Source organism: Camelus ferus, chromosome 11, assembly GCF_009834535.1.
Source record: "Camelus ferus isolate YT-003-E chromosome 11, BCGSAC_Cfer_1.0, whole genome shotgun sequence".
NCBI lineage: Eukaryota > Metazoa > Chordata > Mammalia > Artiodactyla > Camelidae > Camelus > Camelus ferus.
The window spans coordinates 11,666,205-11,687,125 of NC_045706.1; the positions used below are offsets into that span (position 1 = coordinate 11,666,205).

Consider the following 20,921-nt stretch of genomic DNA (forward strand, 5'->3'; position numbering starts at 1 on the left):
CATAATATTATGCTGTATTTACAAAATAAGAACATATGTATGTGTAGAAGATTGGATACTAGGTTACCCAAAACACACTGAAATATTAACAGTTTATTAGTTAATGATGGTGAGTTAAAGGCAATATTTATCTCTGTGCTTTTCTGTAATTTCAGAATTCACCTATATTGAATAAACTTTACTTATGTGTGATCATAAAGTCATACATTTTAGTTCTAAGCTACATACCAGATGAGTCACTTCTGATAAATACTCTAAGCGTACTACGTCTAGGTTGCTCTGCTGTACCTTCCAAAAGGGATGGCCCGAAGAGGTGATGGAAGCGAGGCTCCCAAGTGAACAGGCTGCACTTTTGGAAGTTAAATTCTTAGAGGGTATGCATCACCCTCAATCTTAACTTCTCTCTTGGTACCAAAGACTGAAGACTCAGGTGATGGATTTACAAGACCCACTGTTGCGGAACACTTTGTGGTTCAAAGAACACTTTCAGCTTTCAAGACAGAGAACAGTTCTTGGCATTTGAGAAGCCTTTTCAGAGACAAGTTTAGGATCCATCCCACTTCATTCCAGGCCCCAAGGGGAGAACTACCTGCGGCACCTTCTCTACAACATCCAGATTTGGAATAAAAATTTTACGGAAACCATGGCTATTTTGATTGGAAAATTTCAATAGACCCGGTCTGTATGCGAGTATTCGCTGAACGTCTCTTCCAGGTATTGGGGTCTGTGCCCTAAAAAGGGCATTGTCATGCACTGCTGCAAAAGAGGAAATCGATTATCTTTTCCTGCAAGAGGTTTCAGAAATGTGTATCAAAACTTTAAAACACTTAATTGTTTTGACTCAGTAATTCAACTATTCTTATTTTCATAAGCTATATCCACAAGCTGTAGCTTATGAAAATAAACAGAAAGATATAGAAAGAGTTAAGTACAAGAATGTTTCCTGTAGATCCATTCAGATCAGTGGAAAAATGGAAGATAAGTTAAATGCTCAACCCCAGAAGATTTAGTTAAATGACGCATCTACAAATGAACATTGTTAGTTTGTTAATGGTCGAGCTTCAGAGGAACCCTTAATAACCCAGGAAAAGCTCAAAATATAAGAGGTTATAAAATATACAATTATCCTGATTTTGTAAAAGAGAGAAAGTATGTAGGTCTATTGAAAAATGTAGGAAGTATATCCTAGTGTTAACAGTCTAGTCTCTGGTGAGATGAGGGATAATTTCCTAAAGACAATTTAATTGAACTGAAAAAATAACATTCAACATAATAAAAGATACTTAATAAAACCGAAGACTCCTCCTGCCCCTCCCCCATCTGGTCCCCTCCCCCCATCTGGTCCCCTCCCCCCATCTGGTCCCCTCCCCCCATGCAACCACTCCCCTTTTCTTGTGTTTCCTTCTGGGGAGGATTTTATTTTCTTCATCATACTTTTCTGTATAACCCAAAGCAAAAAATAAAACAAACATTTCAAAAGTATGTTTCACTTTACTTGTTCTAAATCTCCATCATTAATTTCTCCTAGAACTTGAATTACCGTTATATCACATAAATGAAAAGATGGAACAGAAGTTATTCAACATTTCATTTAATTTCCATTTATATTGTGAAATGAAAAACAGCTTCTTGCAATTTTACTTAAATAACCAATTTTGATACTGTTCTATTAGTCTTCTAATAGCATGAAGGCCCAGAAATTAAATTGTTCCACTTCCTTATCCATAATTATGTGCAATTAAAATGGTTACAGACCCTAAAGTTTTCTTCCAGCTCCAGATTCTTCAACTGTCATTCTTTATTATCTTGAAGCCCAACACTTTTTAGTAACACTTTGTATACAGTGAGTTAAGTGAGAGAGGAAGCATTATATTTAACTGATGTGGGTGTTCTTTGATTAATCTGAATTAGCTTTTTTGATATGGGTACTAATTATTTTCTTTGCAAGAAAAATCACCATACGTGTGTGATTCTTCTATGTCTGTTGCTCTTCAAGAAAACAGTTAATTGCAGAAAACAGGAAGGTCACCTCTTTGAAATAACCGGCATCACATTGGAAGAGTTGCTCTTAATCCAACTTTCTAACTTGCATTCACAGGAAACCTGCAGTGCTTGTGATGGGCAGAATTCCCTCTGACTTTTGATGTTTGCTTTACATTTATTCACAAGGTAGGAGGAACGATTACAACATGAGGTTGGAATAACAGGGGTTTCATTTGTTTATTTTTAACCACTTCTAAAGGCTGTACATTGAAACATCAAAAACTCTCGATAAGGGAGCAAGGTCAGAAACAAGTTCCTTATCTGCCACTATAGAGACAACTAAACAAAACTATCATTTTTTTCCCAAGATTACTCGATTTAATTTATTACCAAAATGTAAGTGCTTATACTAAATAGATAGATTTAGCTACAATTACCACACTCCACCCTCATTAAGACACCCTTTTCAAGATCTAAGTGTTCTGAGCATTTATAAAGAAGTGTTATCCTAACAAGGGTGCTAATGAGTTAAGTGCACTTGGGAGTCAAGGTACAGCTGAATAACTAAACTTTAAAGAGATCATTAAACCAATATTCTCCTTTTTAAAATTTGTTCACAGTATTTTCAGATCACTTTTTAATGAATGTAGAACCTGATACAGCATCCTGCCAAAAAAAAAAAAAAAATTGAACCTTTAAAAAGCAATGATTAAAACTTGGTAATCTATTACACACTTTCTCTATTTACTTGGTATTTTTTCCATTAGGAAACAGGATAACATCTTTGAATCTTAGTCAATTGTGGCATGTGCCAGGGTATTATCTGTATTTTTCACCCAAGGAAGCAGGGCTCTGAGCAGGATAATAGAGCCATGTGGAACACTGGTGAATTATGTATGCTTTCCCCCTAAACCGTTCATGTATTTTACTCATTAGAGCTCAAAATATCTTCTTGTGCTTGACTTCATCATTTTGGACTTGGCTTATACCTCTCCCACAGACTGCAGTTATTCGTTCACACATGGTGAGCAGAGGTAAAATACTCTGGGAAAGAAAACAACACAGAGTTGAAGTGATAAAAGCATGCCATAAGCCATTTCCACTAGAAACACAAAAAATGATTTTCCAAACACTCAGTATCACATGAACTTTATTTTAGCCCCAAATCTTCTTTGAGCATCACTGGGTTGTGTCATCACCCACTGAATCAAATCTTTTGGTCTACACAGATGTATTAAGGGCCTGGAATATTCAAAGCACAATGTTAGAGAAGTAACTGATAGGCGTTGTGCTGGAGCGGCTCAAGTTCTATCTGGGGATGCAGATCACGGACGTGAACAGTCACATTTCCACGCTGGCCAGATCCAGGAGGTGCCACGTGAGAGTCACTGGTGGGGATTTCAGAGGAGCCAGAGACTGGATGAAATACAAGTGAAAACTTCAGGCGTGACTTGAACTGAACCATAGAGGATGGAAAAGGGCTATAAAGGTGGGAAGGAGCAGAAAGGGCCTTGAGGGTCAGGGCTAGGCTTGAGCAAAGGCCCAGAGGGGGCATCAGCAAGAATTCCAGGGAACAGACACAAGCTTGCGCAAGAGAGAAGGACTCATTGTTTCTCAGATATGGGAGGGTCATTATTAAAGACGCTTGGGAAATATGTCTTTGGGGTTGGTTTTGAAACAGTGCTGGTGAAGTTGGCCTGTCTGCGCTGACTGATGGCATTCCCACAAGACGGTTAATGATGGTTGAGGGTTCCCTGAGGCCCCTGCCCAGAGCAAGCAATGTAGTCCATGTGGTTCAGTCCAGTCTCTGTCCTTACCATCCGCTGGGCTCCCCAGCCTCAGGCAAGAGGAAGGATTCAGTGGTGGAGAGGACAAGGTCCCAGGGACAGCCTCCGTTTTGGTTTGTGCCCTTTCTGCCGCCCTGGGACTTGTCACTCTTTGGTCTCCGCAAGAACCTTGATGGACAGTCCAGCTGAGAGGCTATTATGGGCTCTTCCTTTCTTTTATTCTGTAGCATCAAAAGCAAGTTCAAATTTTTCTAAGTTTAATTTTGTAAACTTGTATTTTTGCAGTGTTTTAATCGAGCCATTTAATTTTTTTCTAGATTTGCAATTTGGATAATGTTTCACCAGGCAAGGCAAGTGTGTGGACTTTAAGGCTAGAGAACCCTGGGCTTTGGAGAGCTCTGCCTGGTTCAGCTCTGATGATGAGGATAATGATAATGACATAGTAATAAGTACTACTCTTTATTGGCCTCTTGATACATGCCAGGCTCTGTTCTAAGAAGTCTACTGATAGGAGCTCATTTAATGTTCAGAACAACCCAGGGAGGCAGTTGCTACTGTCTTCACGGTGATGCAAGCGAGGCCCGGAGGGGTTAAGCTTCTTGTCCAGGGGCATCCAGCCAGCACGGAACGGAGGGCCGACCTGCACCAGGCAGTCTGTCCACAGTGCATGCTTTCCCACCATGACGTGTGACCTCTTCATGACCCCGGGAATGCATTTGTTCATTTGTTTGTTCACATACTGATGCCCTAACGGAAGCTCCGGCGTGTATAGTGGAGCTTAAAGCCCAGTGGGAGAGCGATGTGAAGGTCTTGGTGGTTCTCACACAGGGGACTGCAAGCTCAGCGGCTGGTGATCAGGCCCTGGGCTGTGTGAGCCTAAGACACAGACTGCGGGGTGGGGAGAAGGCTGGGATGCCAGTGAACATCTCCCGGGGTAAGTGACCCTTCAGTATTGCTTAGAGCGGGGAGGTGGGCATGAGATGCGAAATGAAGAAGTTATTTCAGCCCTGAGTCTCAGCTGCTTCTTTATAAAATGAGAGGGAAAATTCAGGGTCGCCAAAAGAATTAAATGACATAACTCATGTCGGTTGCCTGGAATGGCATCTGGCACACAGTAGGCACTTAGCAGGTAGAAGCCCTGATAAATAACCAGGGAAGAAAAGAATGAAGCAAACAGGTGTAAGGCCTGTTTGACCCCTCAGGGTTCAAATATTACAGGGAGCAGCAGAAAGTTGGGGACCCGGGGGAGGTGTCTGGACTGTCACCAGAGAGGCCAGAAGCTTGTGGATGAGAGAGCCTGGGAGGGGTGCTGTCACAGCTGTGTGGGCTTTGAGGCACATGTCCAGCAAAACCTGAGTGGTCTCATGGAACTTTCCACCTGTTTCCTCAAAGAGCTGACTGGCAGGCATTAGCCCAGGACTGGAGGGAAATAAAGGATCTCCCACAAAGTGAGCTAATGGGTTTGGGAAAAAGTAATTTACCAACGAAGCCCAGTGCCCTGGGTGAAAACTGTGTAATACTGGAAAGATCTGCATAATAATCAGGCTCCGGCTTAACCGTGGTAGCCCTGTGCTTTGTTTTTGCTGTGTAGACTTTGGCTGGAAAATAATGTATTCTTTCCCCTTAATAATTGGGAATTAATAATAATAACGATAATATTAAAGTTCAGAGACGAGACTGCCTGGGTTGGTTCCGACACGTGAAGTCATGTGATCTCTGGCAAGTGGCTTACCTCTCTATGCCTCCATTTCTTCACATGTGAAATAGAGAAAGATGGTGATGAATAAGTGATATTTTCTGTAAGATTCCATCTAAACCCTCATTAAGTGCCTTCTAAATGTCATCTCATGGTCTATTTACTGAGTTCTACGTGGAGCCAAGCATTGTATTGGGCACCAGACTTGAGCTGGCAGAAAAGTTCTCATTGCACCCTTGGGAGGGAAGGCAGTGGAGGCTCAGAGAGGTGAAGTAACTTGGCCAATGTTACACAGTGAGAAATTGCCTGTAGCGAGGTCTTTTTCCCTTCCACTTCACCAACCCCAGGCCAGGTATCTGTACCAGGATTTGATACAGACTCTTGGGAACAGTGTGTTAATAATTTGAACAGAGAACTCAATGGGAGCTTAAAAAAATCTCTTTTGCGTTATTCACATCTCATTTTAAGTGGCAAGAATATAGTCCATAGCCTACAAGATACTTGCACAGCGTCAGAAAAATGTGTTCATTTGTCGATTGTAGATTGTTTTATTTTTAGATTAATGAAGATCCAAATTAAACCATCGGAGTGCAATCATCCTGATAGTCCTTATCACGTTTTGCTCATTATCACTTCATTGATATTTATGATGAAGAACAGATGGTCCCAATGTCATATTTCAATGTGTATCATATCCAGCTAAGAGGAAATATCTCATATTAGCTGCACTTATCAAAATATTTGTACTTAATAACAACAGAAATCTGAGCTTATGTACTGTCTTGTCACCATGTCGTAGCTACCATTTAGAAAAGAGCCTTTAAATTAGACGTGGGAGGGAAAGACAGCATCATTCATTATCATTGAACGAATGCACTGAACTCTGAACAGCAATTATGGGTTAGTTGTAAGGAGAGAATCATTAAGCTTGAATGAAGAACAGCAATTACAGTCTGTTGTCTCTGTGGGGCTCGGGGTGTTTTATTTTAGCGGCTGGCTCGAGCATCAAGAAGGAAAGGGACAACTGGTGATGGTGGAACAAGAGGAGCTGGTGACAGACAGATGTGAACGTGGTCGCCAAACTCAGGAGCCCGCCTCCTTTGCTAAATGGTAGCTCCAAGGAGAATAAGGCCAAGAAACACCTGCTCTCATAGGTGACGTAGGGAGCCTTTTAAAATAATGCTCATGTTGCATAAAGTCCCAAAAGGATGTATTTCCTAAAATAACAATACAATCTTTATGATCCCTTTCTTCAAACACGTAGCCGATTAATATGTACTGGGCTCCTGTTACGTCCCAGGCAGGTAAGAGGCATAAGACATGCTCCCTGACCTTGAGAAATTTGTAGTCCCATGAGAAAGCCAGACACAACAGCAAATAACTCCAATGGTCAAAAAAAAAAAAAAAAAAAAAAAGAGAGATGTATACACAGTGCCAAGGTGGCCCAGAAGGAAAGTTTACCTCCATCTGTGGGAGTCAAGAAGAATTTTATAAAGCAGGTGATTGTGGACTAGGGTTCTGAAGATTGAATAGGAGTTCAGTGGTTGGATAAGAGGGTGGTGATGAAGAACATTCAGTCAGGCAACAGACTGCTCAAGAGCTCACTTTTGGTGTCAGGTCAGACAGGATTCGAGTTTTAGTTCTAACTGCTCACTGGTTGTGTGAACTTGAGCAGGTCATTTATTACTCTGTGCCTTGGTTTCCCTGATTTATACAGTTAAGCTAATAAGAGTATCTGTCTCATAAGGGTGTTGTGACATAGTGAACATAGCGCCTGGCCTGTAGTGTGTGCTCAGCTAACTAGTTGTCCAGGAATAGTGGACACAGGCAGCAAAATCTCAGAGGCACGAAACAGCTGTAGCGCTTTTGTGTTTTCTCAGGGCATTCAAGCAATTGCTTATAATTATGTAATCAGAGAGGCCCAGAAAAGGTGAAAAAGTAAATAATCTTACAAAATCTTTAATGTCTTAAAGTGGCGTAAAAGCCGACTCTACTTGAGGATGTAACTGACCAGCAATTCTTTTAGAAACGAAAAGAACAAGAATGGTAACCCCCAGGGAAGCTGTGGGCAGCCTCTGACCAGAGGAAGGGCCTCTTGGAAGTGGGGAACTGCAGCACCACTTGGAGAACAGGGGTTTGGAGGGGCCATGACCCTGGCATTAGACCCCAGGGAGCCAGCTGCTAAGTGGTCCCATGAATCCCAGGCACGTCTGTGCTCCTTGTTGAATGACAAGTGCCCATCTTGTTATGGGGATGGATGGTTGGTGAGCAAGCTCCACATGTAAAAACCAGCAAGAATTTTGCAAAAATATGGTTTGAGAAAAATATAATATGTTTAACGTGGAAAACATCTGACACAAAGATGCATGAAAAAGGCTGTTGGTGGTAATTTGGTATTCAATCTGGGCACGCTTGCGGAGGCAGGAGCATTCTGCTTGTGACTGAATCATGGACTCATAGTTTGCTTACCAAGCTGGCTGTCATGGTCTGTGACAGTAAAACGGCAAAGCCACCCTGGGGGGAGCTGAGCAGCGGGGCCCTCTGCCTTGACCTCAGCATGAGTGGCTGGTCACAGAGTGTCAGGAGGAGAGCATCCTGTGTAACTCAAGACTGAGCCCAGAATTCCGTCTCTCCCCCAACTCAAGCTCAGGTACCTGCACTCTCTCTCCCTGAGAGCTCATCCTTTCCCAACAGGCTTCTGGTTCCTCATGTAAACAGACCCTTGGCGGGCCTGCCTCTCAGCTCCTTCCCGAGTGCCCAGGACATGCCCGAATCCTACAGAGAGCCCAGCTTAGGCTGCCAAAGTGGGACTCCCACTACACACTGGCCCTAAACACTCCAAAAATAATAACTTGACGCGGTGGGGGAAATCTGCAGAGCACAGAGGTGGTGAGACCTCAGTGACTCATGCACATCGCTGCCTGCTCCCAGCCAACAGACTCACTTCTGGAGGTTTTTGATTTAGCTTTGGGCCTTGCTCTCATAAGCTCATGGAACCACTCCCAGAAGGACCATTGGCTCAAAAGCAAATACCCCATGAAATTGCATGTGAACCTCCATCCCCAAACTCAGATAAGCCAAGACCCCACTAAGCGAGTCTTTTGGGGTGGTCTACCCAAGGTCTTGAGCCAGGTCTTGAGCAGGGTCATGACCAGACTTCGGGGGCAGATCAAGCGGGGTTGACATTTGTCTGGCAACTTATTAGTTGTGTGACCTACAGCTGTTTACTAAACTCATCTCTGTCTCAGTTTTCTCATCCATGAAAGGGATAAAATCATGTGACTTTATGGGGTTTTATGGATAATTCTATGAGATAATGAGGGCAAAGGGCCTTGCCTGGGGCCTGGCATGCACACAGGGGCTCGCAGGAGTGGAGGCTGTGGCTGTGATGAGACATCCAGGGAGAAGAGGGCTGAGCTCCAGGTCTGGACACGCAGACATGATAAGGTGGGAAAACGGGGGTGGCGGTGAGAGCAAATGGGAATAAGACCATTTCTGACAGAGGAAAGAGCGAAGCAAAGGCAGGGATAATATGAAGTTGGATGCAAGGCATCGGAAGACATCCACTAGAAGATTCTTTCAGGGAATTTTCTAGATCTCAAGGAGAGATCTGGATTCAGAAGCCACCCCTTACTTGCCAGCCTCCGCACAGCGGAGGTTAAATCCAGGCCCTGTTGGAATGTGGAGAGATCCATAGCCACTGCCTGCGAGCCTTGAGGGTTTCATGCACATCTGCGCTGCCTACCATCTGCTTTAATCTATTACTATGACATCAGTGATAATATGCCAAGTTTGACTCCTGCGTTCTTTTCATTGCAAATCATCAACTATGCTAAAAAGTAATGACAGGCTAAAATGCCACCCAATTCCCTCTAGCAAGGATTTTATTGAGCATCGACTATGTGCCAGCACTGTGCCTTAGACCGTGATTGGTAGACTTAATTTATCTGTGCCTCATTTTACTCATCTATTAAATCAAGCTTGGACTAACTGGCCTCTGAGGGTTTTTTTTCTCTAGTTCTAAACTCAGAGGAAGTCCTCAAAGAGCTTAGAATTTTGCTGGGAGGATAATTTTATTTTTGCTGCAAGAAAAATTATATGAAACAAATATGAATAGAACCAAGGATGTGTGTGGCGCTAACAATCAGCTTCATTCTGAATTCAAAATAGTAGCTGTTAAGAAGAGGTCAGCGAGTCTGGTCACAGTACACATCTGAGTGCCTGGTGTCGGGGAAGCATCTCGGAATTGGGCTGCAAAGAAGGCAGCTTCAGATCAGACTTCAAATCACACGCAACTTTGAACTGTGAGAGGAGAGAACGTTCAGATGCCATGTCTCCCCTGAGAATCTGTGAACCCAGCACTTGCTCGACGTGAAATTATTCAAGGTGAGGTTTTTCTATTTCAGGTCTGATGGGAAGATGTCTATGTTTGGCGACTGTAATCACAGACGGATTGAGACAATTCGTTCCCATTCCGCTGCTTATGAACAAGCACAATTAGAAGCTGACAATAAACACGCTTCACAAAAATTATCACCTTTAGTGTGATTCCCATAATAAAACCAGGAGCAAGCACAGGAATCTTTTCAATTTACACAAAGAGCCCTGGGGTCTCTTGACAGTCACTGCCGATCCAATGTTTCTGAGTAAACTTTATTTTGAAAACTCCTGGGGTTAGGTTAAATCTTGGTTTAAAACACATGCACGTACACACACACACACACACACACACACACACATACATCCCCAAACCCACACACCCCACGCCTGCCATCACATTTTATTATTTTCTTCCTTTAACCAAAGTGTTCATATTAATAATATCCAGATATTAGAAGAGGCGTGGAGGGTCCTATTGCCACCACATTCTTGTCACAGTCATGTGCCAAGTCTTGAAGGGGCTTCCTAGATGTAGCTGCCTTCCAATCTCATTGTCATTAGCAACACTCATTTGTGTACTGTTTCACTTTAAGAAGACTTTTACATATGTTCTCTGATTTAATCCTCGTAACAGTTCCGAGAGAGACAGAGGAAGTATTTTCCACGTTATTGTATAGAAAAAAACGGATGTTCAGTGGACAGAAAGTAACTTCTTTAAAATCACCCTGCCATTAGGTGCTAGGGGAAGCCTTGAATCCTGGGCTGGACCTTGCCTTTGTGTTCATGTCCTTGACTCTTTAGGCATCAGGGAAGCAAGACATGGATGCATAAATTATGTACTCTTTCTAAAAATATTTGTTGAGCACCTCTGTTGTTGCTGCCTACTTGGCGTCCTACTGAGTGGAGTGGAGTGCTGCTTACTACTGCCTTTTGTCTGATCGGCACCCTTTGGGAACTGCCCCTCACCCATTCCATAATAGTCCTGTTCTCTCTGCTTGATTTGGTCAAGGCAGACTCCACCCTCCTGCCACAAAGAGTGGGGTCTGTTGCTGACTGACCAATCCAAATATTCCACACACCCACACCAGTTGTGATTGGTTCACATATAAGCATGTGACCTCAAGTGGGCCAATCAGAATCTGCCATAGGACTTTTCACCAGACGTTTCAGCAAAGACATTTACCTCTTTCTCTGGAAGTTCCAGGGAACACATTGCCTCCAGGAGGAGAAAAAGTATCTGAGGATGGAGCACAGAAAGAGCAAGCAGAGCTGACAGATAGAGTGCAAGAGCCTTGATGGTTTCCTTTGAACTCTGGACCCAGCAATGGCCACCTGGACTTCCCAGTCATCTGAGGTAATACAGGCCCTGTTCTAACATTTAATATAATTAGAATGATTCAAGTGATGAACACAACAGAGAGGACTGGACAGAGACAAGACAGACAACAAACCAGCAAAAGAACATATATAATATTCTATGCATATTTAAAATTTCAAACTGTGATATGTGTCATAAAGATAAACACAGGCAGAAAAACTTTGATTCGGACCAAAATGCTATGGCCAGAAGAAGGAACAGTAAGTATGGTCCAAGAAGGATGAGTATGATTTGTTAGAGGAGGTGCCACTTATTTTGGGTTTTGAATAATAGGAACAATAATCATGACCATGATCTTGACAATAACAATGACCTCACCAATTGCAGTGGATGATATTTATCGACTCAGTGCTGTCTTAAATTATTCCCTTTAATTTCCACAAATCCTGCGAGGTAGGAATGACTATATCTGTGTCTTACTGATGAGGAAATGAGGATGAGAACAATAAAGTGACTTACTCAAGGGCCATTCCTGGCAAATTGCACAGGCAGGCTTGAACTGAATACTGGCTCCAAAGACCATACTTCTTAATTTCTAGGGTCTGTTGCCAGCAAAGAGGGGAGTCATGTTCCAGATGGGAGGTACAGTCCAGAAATTTCCCATAAGAGGAACAAAAGGGGAAATCTGGGAGTGTACTGGGGCTTACGTCAACACCATTCTTTAATATCTTAGTATACATCTGTTGACACAAAACGTTTATCAACTCCTGGCACATGCCTGGCACTGGGATACAGAGTGCACAAGACTCAGCCCCTGCCCACAGGACCTCACCCCTCACCATCTGGAGATAACACAAACAATTGAACCCACATGCAACGCTGGGCTGAATACGAGTTTAATTTCCCATCGCTCCTTATTCTGTCTTCTCCTCTGCTGCTCCCTCCTCTTCATCACCCCTTATTTCTCATTTCTTACATCTTATTTCTCTTTCTGACCAGAGCTGAGTTGGAAATGGAACCTTTAGTGGTGGACAATTAGACAGTAAATCCCCTTGGCTCACGTGCCACTCTATCCATCACCTGCTATTTTGCTTTCTGTGAGTTACTACGTGTGAATTACATACGAGCTCGATGTGAAAATCCAGCCCCATCAAATGCAGACCTTTCCCTGCTCACTTCCCTCCCCCTTTTCCCTCCATTGCTCTTATTCATTGCTATTCCTTCCCCCTCTGCCCCCAACCCCCACCTCCCAGGTTTGACAAAAGCAGATTCTTCAAAATTGTCCTTCTGGGACTGTCTATTTCATTTTGAACTTGACACAAAAGTACTATTTTTGACAGTTGAACTTTTCAGCATGCTTGATACAAATATTTTAATATCCTGTTACCTGAGCTGAGGGAGAGATAAAGTTTTACACCAGACACCTACAGTGGCAAGGGAATTCGTTTTTCTGGTGACTGATTTAAAGGTACAGCAATAGCAAAATGGTTAATGAGCTAACCATGCTTGGGAGGGCAAAGGTCAACAGGGAATGCAAACCTGGTAACTCAGCCAGAGCTACGGGACCCCTACGAGGGAAGAAATGCTGCCTGTCAGACAGTGCAACGGTTTCACCCCCAAGTTCATTCTCAAGAGGCTAGAAAGGAAAAAAAAACCCAACCAGCTGACATTTAGAATGTCTCCTGACATTGCTCCGAGGGATAGAGGTCAGGCGGGGAGAAGTATCGTGGGTGACAAGAAAGGAAGCTCATGAGTGCTGGTGTGTTGGATGTGATGGAATGGCAGTTGTCACTGAAGAAGTGTTGTGTGATACGGAATCTGCATAGAAGAATAGATATCAAAATATTGGATACTATCTCAAGTCCATATATTCAGCAAAGCAGGAAAAAAGACGGAGAGTTAGGCATGGGAGGCAATAATGCTGGCAGAGCAGAGCCTCTGAGAAGCCAGAGCTGACTCACACAGCCCCAGGGACCCCTAAAGCAACACTAGGCAACAGAAGTTTCTGGAATGATGGAGATTTTTCTTTTCTACACTAATTTGGTCGCCATTCCATGGTTTCTGAGCACTTAGAATGTGGCTAGTATATCTGAAGAACTGAGTTTTAAACTGTATTTAATTTTAATTAAATTTAAACTTAATCACCACTTGTGGTTGATGGTTACTGTATTAGCACAGGTCTGAAGTGTGGGGACCTCGGATGAGGACTCTAAGATGCTGGCTCGAGTACCTCGCCATTAGTGGAACTTGGCTTCTCCCAGACTTCTTTCTCTTCTCTCTGCCGACTGGTATCTTTATCCTCTGTGATGATTTTTCCCACCTCAAGGTTCTGCTCATTCCTAGTTTCTGCACCTTCATGATTCTGACTTAGGTGGACCATCTGCTCTCTATATCAACCATATTAACTTTCTATTGCTGCATAACAATATCGCCAAAACCTTAGTGGCTTATAATAACACATTGATCATCTTGCTATTTCCATGGGGCAGGAGGCCGTGGGTAAGGTTCTGCCATGTGCTCTGCTTTAGGGCTTCACAAAGCTGCAGCCTCACCTAACATTTGACTGGGGAAGGGTCAGCTTCCAAAGTTATATGCTTGTTGGAAGAATTTAGTTCCTTGCAAAGCTGTTCGACTGAGACACTCAGTTTCTTACTGGCTGTTGGCTGGAGTTTGTCCTCAGTTCCTTGCCATCTGGGCCTTCCCAAAGGGGTGGTTGCTCCTTCAAAGACAGTAAGAGAGAAGTCTCCTCTCCAGGTGGGTAGTACAATCTTATGCAACATAACCATGTACCCACATACACGTAATCACACACATCCTGTCACTTCTGCTCTATTCTGTTGATTCAAAGCAAGTCACAGATCCTGCCCACACTCAAGGGGAGGGCCTACACAAAGCCATAAACACCAGCAGGCAGCATGCTGGGGCTGCCCTAGAGCTGGTCCTCCAAATCACTTGCATTTGCCTCATTTTCTTGGTGTTTCTGTGCTCAAATTCCAGAAAGAAAGAATCAACCCGACTTATTCGTTTGCACCTGGCTACCTCATAACTCCCAGCCTCAGGTTGGGTGGGCCATCTCTCTGGGTCAGTCAGCCTTGTCCAGGGGAGAGGTCACACGGTGGGCATGACTGGGTCAGGCAATGACTGAGTCCCTTGTACAGAAAGTCAAACGGGACCAAGCCCAGCAATGTGGGTCTGTGGTCAGGTCATGCCCTGCACACGTGGGAGGCATAGGAAATTCTACTCCCAAGGCCTGGTAGAGGCAAAGAGGTTTTCTTTATTCTCCTTCCTGTGTTCACAGCCTTTATCTGAGGTCCAGAGAAAAGGGGAGAGCTAGAGGGAAGGGACCCTTTGAAACTGGATCCAGTTACATTTTAGACAAATTAAAGGAAATGTTACTTTATAGAGTAGAAAGTAACCTCACAGAATGTTTTGTTCTAAGAGCAAAGAGGGCCAGGAATATAAATGGATTAAAAGATATAAATGACATAGTCATAAATTATGTGTATGAAAATAATCCAAATGACTAGCAATATGGGAACGCTTACAGAAATTATGGCAAATTAACCCCATCGAATGTTACACAGCTTTTAAGAACGATTATATGAAAACTAAAACAATGTAGCAAAGTATTTCGGATCCAAAGCTGTCAGAAAAAACCCAGAATACAAAAATTTAAATATGACAAGATTACAACTTTGCAAAATTATATATGCATGCAATGGAGCATGGAAAATGTTTGATTGTGAAAGTATGAGTGATTTTTTTCTTTAAATATCCCTTCTTGTTATTATAAAGCTTATTATGAAAAAAAAATTAGAAATAAATGACCAAGAATAATAGCTAATGTTGTATGACCTGAGTCCATGTTAAATACTTTCCATGCTTTTGACAGGGTGGTCCCAGCTATTAAACTTAATTTGCAGATGAGGAAACTGAGGTTCCAAGAGGTCAAATAACTTGCTCAGCCAGATGGAGGAATTTGAACCCAGGCTGACTGGCTCTTGAACTAGGGCTGTTTTAATCAGTTCGAGGTACTATGGGCAAAGCATATGAGCCTATAAGCTCCTCAGTGACTTGTAGGCTATTTGAAACCTAACACAACAAAACAATACATTCAGTCTAAATTCAAACTCAAATGTAGGATGGCATGTCCATAGATTATGACATTATATTAACATTATTGTAAAGTTGAGGAGTCACAACAATTAAAGTTTCTCACTTTGCAAGAATTCCTGATTGCCTGTGGCGATTGTTGCAAAGTGATAGCCAATTATAGATCAAATGAGTTGCTTTGGGCCACATAATTTCTGCAGTAACATTAGAAAAATCATTCCCTGAACTTCTACGGGTAGTATAGGGTGGGGGATCTAAAACCCATAAAAGTGTTAGAATAAGTCTGTCCAGAGTCTAGGCTGTCAGCTGTTGTCCTATTCTACATCTTTTGGATGAAGGCTCTGCCCTGTGGGGCAATGGGGACAAGTGGAGAAGGAAGACACAGGGAAGAGGTTGGGAGGAGTGGCAGGTAGGGGAGGAGGGGCAGCAGGGAGAAGAGGCAGCTCTTAGCCGCAGGACAGTGGACTCCATGCAACCCAAAGCTGACCCCGTATGATATAACACCTGAGTTCTTGTTCTTATGTGCTTGTGAGGGTCAAGCTTTGCACCTGTGTGTATACATACACGTGCACCGACACCTGCATGTGCAGCATCTGTGTGTGTTGCCTGGGGGCTGTGTCTGTGGCAGAAACTCTTGAAGTAAGGTACCCTTACCTTTCTTTGCAATGATAACTTTATGAGTCCACGTTTTTCAACAGGTTGCAAACCCAAACTGGAGCACTCTCCAGAACCAATCCCGTGCTTTAGAGGAAACTGAATTGTGCACTGTCTTTAAATAATGAGCTGCCTGTTGTCAAACAGTCAGTCCGGTCAGCTCCCCTGAGTCAGTGCGGAGTAAACCACTGGAACTTGCTTTCATCTGTGCAGCTGATCACACCCAATTAAAATCAAGTTTTAACCCCAGGCTTTGCTCTATGTGGAAGCTGCATTCAGGAGAAGTTTAACGGCCTGTCCCACCAGCATCTTCTGTTTTGACGGCACCCATCAGGGAACTGATGCTCTTTTCTGAAACAAGCGAGCCAGAATACTTTGAATGTTGAGTTGCTTGAGATGTCATCAGTAGGTTTTCCTCTCCTTTCTCATTCTCCAATCCACTCCTGACTTCTTTCTCTACCGAAAATATCATTCTCGATTTACAGGTGGCTTTTAAATGTAACTTTTCATTAAGTCACTCGAAATGAGTTTATGAGAGGAAGCTTCTGTGCACCAACTGGGAGGCATTGCTGAGATAAGAGTCAGAGATAACATCTTGGGACCGAGGCCTCTTACATTTCTAGCCTTGCAAACTCATTTTTGATGACACCCTTTAAAGAACATTCACGGCCATTTTTTCCCATGCTGACTGAGCCCTGGGATCTTGCTGTGGTAACTGCAGGCCGTATGTTACTTGATCAGGGTAATGCAGAGTAATTACCGGCCCATTGCACTTCATTACAGCACTGTAATCGGTGGCGGGTCGATGTTTCAGCTACAGCTGCTCTGCAAATTGAGCTGACATGGATACTGTGATAGGAATGACAGGGTGGGGGCTGGGGGGGGGCATGCAAATGACAGAAATTAGCATCCGGCCAATAGATTCTGAAATGCAATATGCAACTTGGCCCAGGACACCTGCTTTGGGTCACTCAGTTTCTCTTGGATACAATATGATGATCATGGAATAAATGAGTCCTTCAACTTCTATTATGCCTCATAAAAGGTCACTGAAATGCCAGAGAATCTTAATTACCGTGGACATGTTTGGAGAATAACATTCCACAGCACATCGTGTAATGGTTTTTAATGGTCAGTTCTGTGGGCACAGTTGACGCCCTGCTTCAGTCTAGATCAGTCTGTAGATGGCTGTTTAACATTTACCTGCTATAAAGCAATGATCAGTGGTCCAGAGTTGTAAAAGGACTACAGAGTGACCATATACTTTATCATCTGATATAGGTCACTTTTGAGAGCAAAATGGAGTGATATTAATAATTACACTGGGACAAGGGGCATAAACTTGGACTGTCCCCAGACGAATGAGGCATATGGCACCCAAGACATAAGGCATGGCTAGGATCTCTGCTCACTATCCTTCCCCTTACAGACAAAGCTAGTGTCACTGGAAATGACAAAGGTTATGAGCTTGGCCCTTCTCCGCCTTGGCTGGGTGAGATGCATCCCACGGCCCCTTGCAGTCCAGCAAGGAGATGTGAACACAGGCCTGGAGCTTCTGAGGGAAACCTAGGATAGATGCAGAGATAGGGAGTCACCTGGCAGATGGGTGTATATGTACACATTCATAGCAAATAGCATGTGGAAGCCATGGACTGAAGAGGAGGGGCCCTGGAAGCAGGAGAGGGAAGAGTCTAGAGGAGGATGGAGAACCAGGAGGGTGCAGCAACACGGGAGATGAGAGAAGGATGGACAGACATTTTCATTGGATCTGAGGAGGGTGGGGTAGGAAAGCCAGCCCCTAAGGTGGCCTCCAATGGTCTTGCCTCCAGGTGTTCACGTCCCATGTGGTCTCTATCATACCCATAGGGACGGCCTAGGTAACCAGTAGGATATTGCTGAAATGATAGAGTGTCACTTTGGAACTAGTTCATTGAAGACATTGTAGCTTCCTCCATCCTCTCCCTTTGATCATTCACGCTGGGGAGGACAGCAGCCATGCCAGAAAGATGCTCAAGCAGTCCCGTGCAGAGGTCCTCCTGGTGAGGAACCGAGGGCTCCTGCCAAGACCTGTGTGAGGGAGCCGTCTTGGAAACAATATGGTTATAAAGAATATGTTTCTTTAAGGTTTCCCACAAGCAATGTCCAGCCAGCTTCTTTTCAAGGAAATGATACTATAAGATGCCACTAAAAATATGATTTAAGACACTGTGTGCAAAAATCTGCCTTATTGCTTTATAGCCACACTTCTCATTTTCCAGGGAAATAGATTCAGACTCCTTTTAACTTTTCACCCCCCAGCATTTTTCCATAGATAAAATGGCACAAGACAACCCCTATAAAAATGCATCCACAATAATTCCTCTAAGTGTGTCAACTGGTCCAGGCCACCTGGAATTACTGGATGACGTCCAAATGGCACGAACATTTTCTGAAAGACCACTGTCATTGTGTCATTGCAAGATCTGAATCTGTTTGATTGAAAAAAACAAAAAAAACATACAAACAAAAATGGAGGAGTGCCAGACCCCTGTCTATCTGTTTTTTTCGTCCAGACCCCCACCCTCCCTTCGCCCTGTGTTTCTGCGGCTAAATCACATCCCTTGATCCACTCTAAGTCATGAATTAGTAAAGAACCCACCAACTGCCCTATCCGGAGAAGCCTGTTTCATCTTTCATGGCTGGCTCTAGGAAGGATGACCTTTGAATGGCTATTTCTTTCCCCTTTTCCCCATTCCCCCTGAAGAGTTGACCAAAATGAATGCTTTCTTTTTTGTTTGTTTGTTTTCCCCAGATGAGTTTTTAAATCCTTGGGCTTCCAAAATGAGAAAGGAAGGAGGGAAAGTGATCATCCAGGACTGCCGGGCACAGCTGTGTGGGCCTGCACTTTACAAGACGTACAGCAAAGGAGGGGAGTGCGGCTGAAGTCCAGACCACGCCCCACTTGCCCCGTGGGAGCCCTGGCCTGGGGCCGCGTCCACTTACAGGAGAGGCACCTTCTGGTGACTCACGCGGAGGCCTTGTCTCTGCTAACTCTGGTCCTGCCAACATCGTTCCTTCCCTCCTTCTTCTCTTTGTTTTCTCTTCGCTTTTTACCTTAGCAGAAATCCTGTATGAAGTCTCGTAATTTGTTTTTCTCCCCAAGGAAAGGTTAATTCTTGTAGCCGTAATTCATTTATAGGAAATTAGACACAGGAGCAGTTGGAAGCCCGAGATAATTTGAAAAGCCCCTTTGAAGCTCTTTTCCTTCAGGTTTCGATAAAGCCCCTTTCCTCATCCTGAATCCCTGGTGGGGCCTCTAGGCATCACACAAGTGGGTTCCCTGTGGCGAGACTGGTATCCACGGAGGGATGGACTGAGTCAGGACACCCATGTGGCGGTGACCAGAGGTAACTAGATGGGACTGGGGCTTAGAACTCACTCTTCTTAGAAATCCCAGCTGTTCCCATCCTCAGACACTTCCTTCCAAGGGTTTTAATCAAGCTTTTCAATGTTTGGTGTCAACCCAAGATGTTGGTTTTTTTCATATTCATACAGCATCACTACCTCCAGTTTACCTGTCATTAACAGGGCCAGGGGACTGAAATCCACAGATAATTCAAAAGTACTTGGTGAAGCAAAGGTTCCATTTGCTCTCCTATATCTTGTTGTCAGCGCAGGCACAAGCCATGGAAATGACATTTGAGTTTAATCCTGGTCCTTTCCCATCTCCTGTCATGGTGAGATCTGTGGGCTAATTCAGGAAGTTGGCCATATTCTATTGTCCTCATGACATTCTGTTTTCTTCTCCTAAGGGCAGAATTATGTAGGATGGACTGGGGTCAACTCCTCATTTTAACTTTCCTAACAGGCTTGGGAATGAGAAGCCGTGTGACCATGACCTGGGGCTGCGCACAGGCAGTGCCAAAATGGGAACCCAGGTTGGCTTCACTCCTAACTCCTAACTGTCACAGAGCAGAAATGCAAACTCTAAACTCCATGCAGTGTTGCTGCACTTTGCTTGTTTAGTTAGCCCCTTCCCCACATGCCCCCAGTTTTCTCTTGTAACCGGAGCGACTCTGAGCACAGGAATCACCTGCATGAAACGCTTACTGTCTTGTGCAACACGATGTCATAGCCATCATGGCTGACTGTGGTCTGTAAGCCAGTACCTCAGGTTGTGCTGGCTTCAAAACGTTCTTTTGGGGTCAAGATTATTAGTTTCTCATCTCTTTTCTAAACTGATGCGTGGGGAAATTATCCTTAAAAGCTCTCGAGGACATCCAGACAATGGTATATTATTCAGTGCTGGAAAGATATGCACTATCAAGCCATGAAAAAATTTGGAGAAAACTTAAACATGTATCACTAAGTGAAAGCAGCCAATCTGAGAAGACTGCACACTGTATGATTCCAATTATATGACATTCTGGGGAAGACGAAACTATGGAGACAGTAACAAGATCAGTGGTTGCCAGGGGTAGGATGGGGAGGGATAAATAGGCAGATCAGAGAGGATTTTTAGGGCAGTGAAAATACTCTGTAAGATATAATAATGTATATGTGTCATTATACATTTGACTAAACCCGTAGAATGTCCCATATGAAGAGTGAACTCTAAAGTAAACTTTATGGACTCTGGGTGATCATGATATATCAATATAGATTCATCCTTGGTAAAAAATGTATCATTCTGGTGAGTTGTGTTGATAATGGGAGAGGTGGGAAGCGGTATTTGGGGGGAATTTCTGCATCTTCCTCTCAATGTTATTGTAAACCTAAAACTGCTCTAAAAAAACCTATCTTAAAAAATAGTGTTCAAAGGACTAAAGCTCAAGGAAATCTACACTATGACTCAGTCCACATCTGGGTACATGACGGCAGAAATGAGTGCCTGTGTCCACAAGAATGTTCACAAAAACTTGATTCTTAAGATCCAAAGGCTGGAAACAGTCCAAATGTCCACTGACAAGGCATGGTACTAGATTAACAATGGAATACTATAGAGCAGTGA

At 43.5% G+C, this 20,921-nt stretch overlaps 1 long non-coding RNA gene across 6 annotated transcripts in view; it reads left to right on the top strand.

Annotated features, from left to right (window-relative positions):
• The window catches only part of LOC106730726, a 64,067-nt gene extending 44,139 nt beyond the window's left edge, over nucleotides 1–19,928 (top strand). For 3 of the 6 annotated variants that reach the window (XR_004323771.1, XR_004323772.1, XR_004323768.1), the window contains 2 exons: nucleotides 9,637–9,852; nucleotides 11,045–12,392. This is a non-coding gene — a long non-coding RNA (uncharacterized LOC106730726). Of the gene's footprint in view, nucleotides 1–273; nucleotides 1,333–9,636; nucleotides 9,853–11,044; nucleotides 12,393–18,722 lie in introns of those variants that run through there. The other 3 variants (XR_004323769.1, XR_004323770.1, XR_004323774.1) reach the window with 3 other exon arrangements.
• The last annotated feature ends 993 nt before the right edge of the window (nucleotides 19,929–20,921 follow it).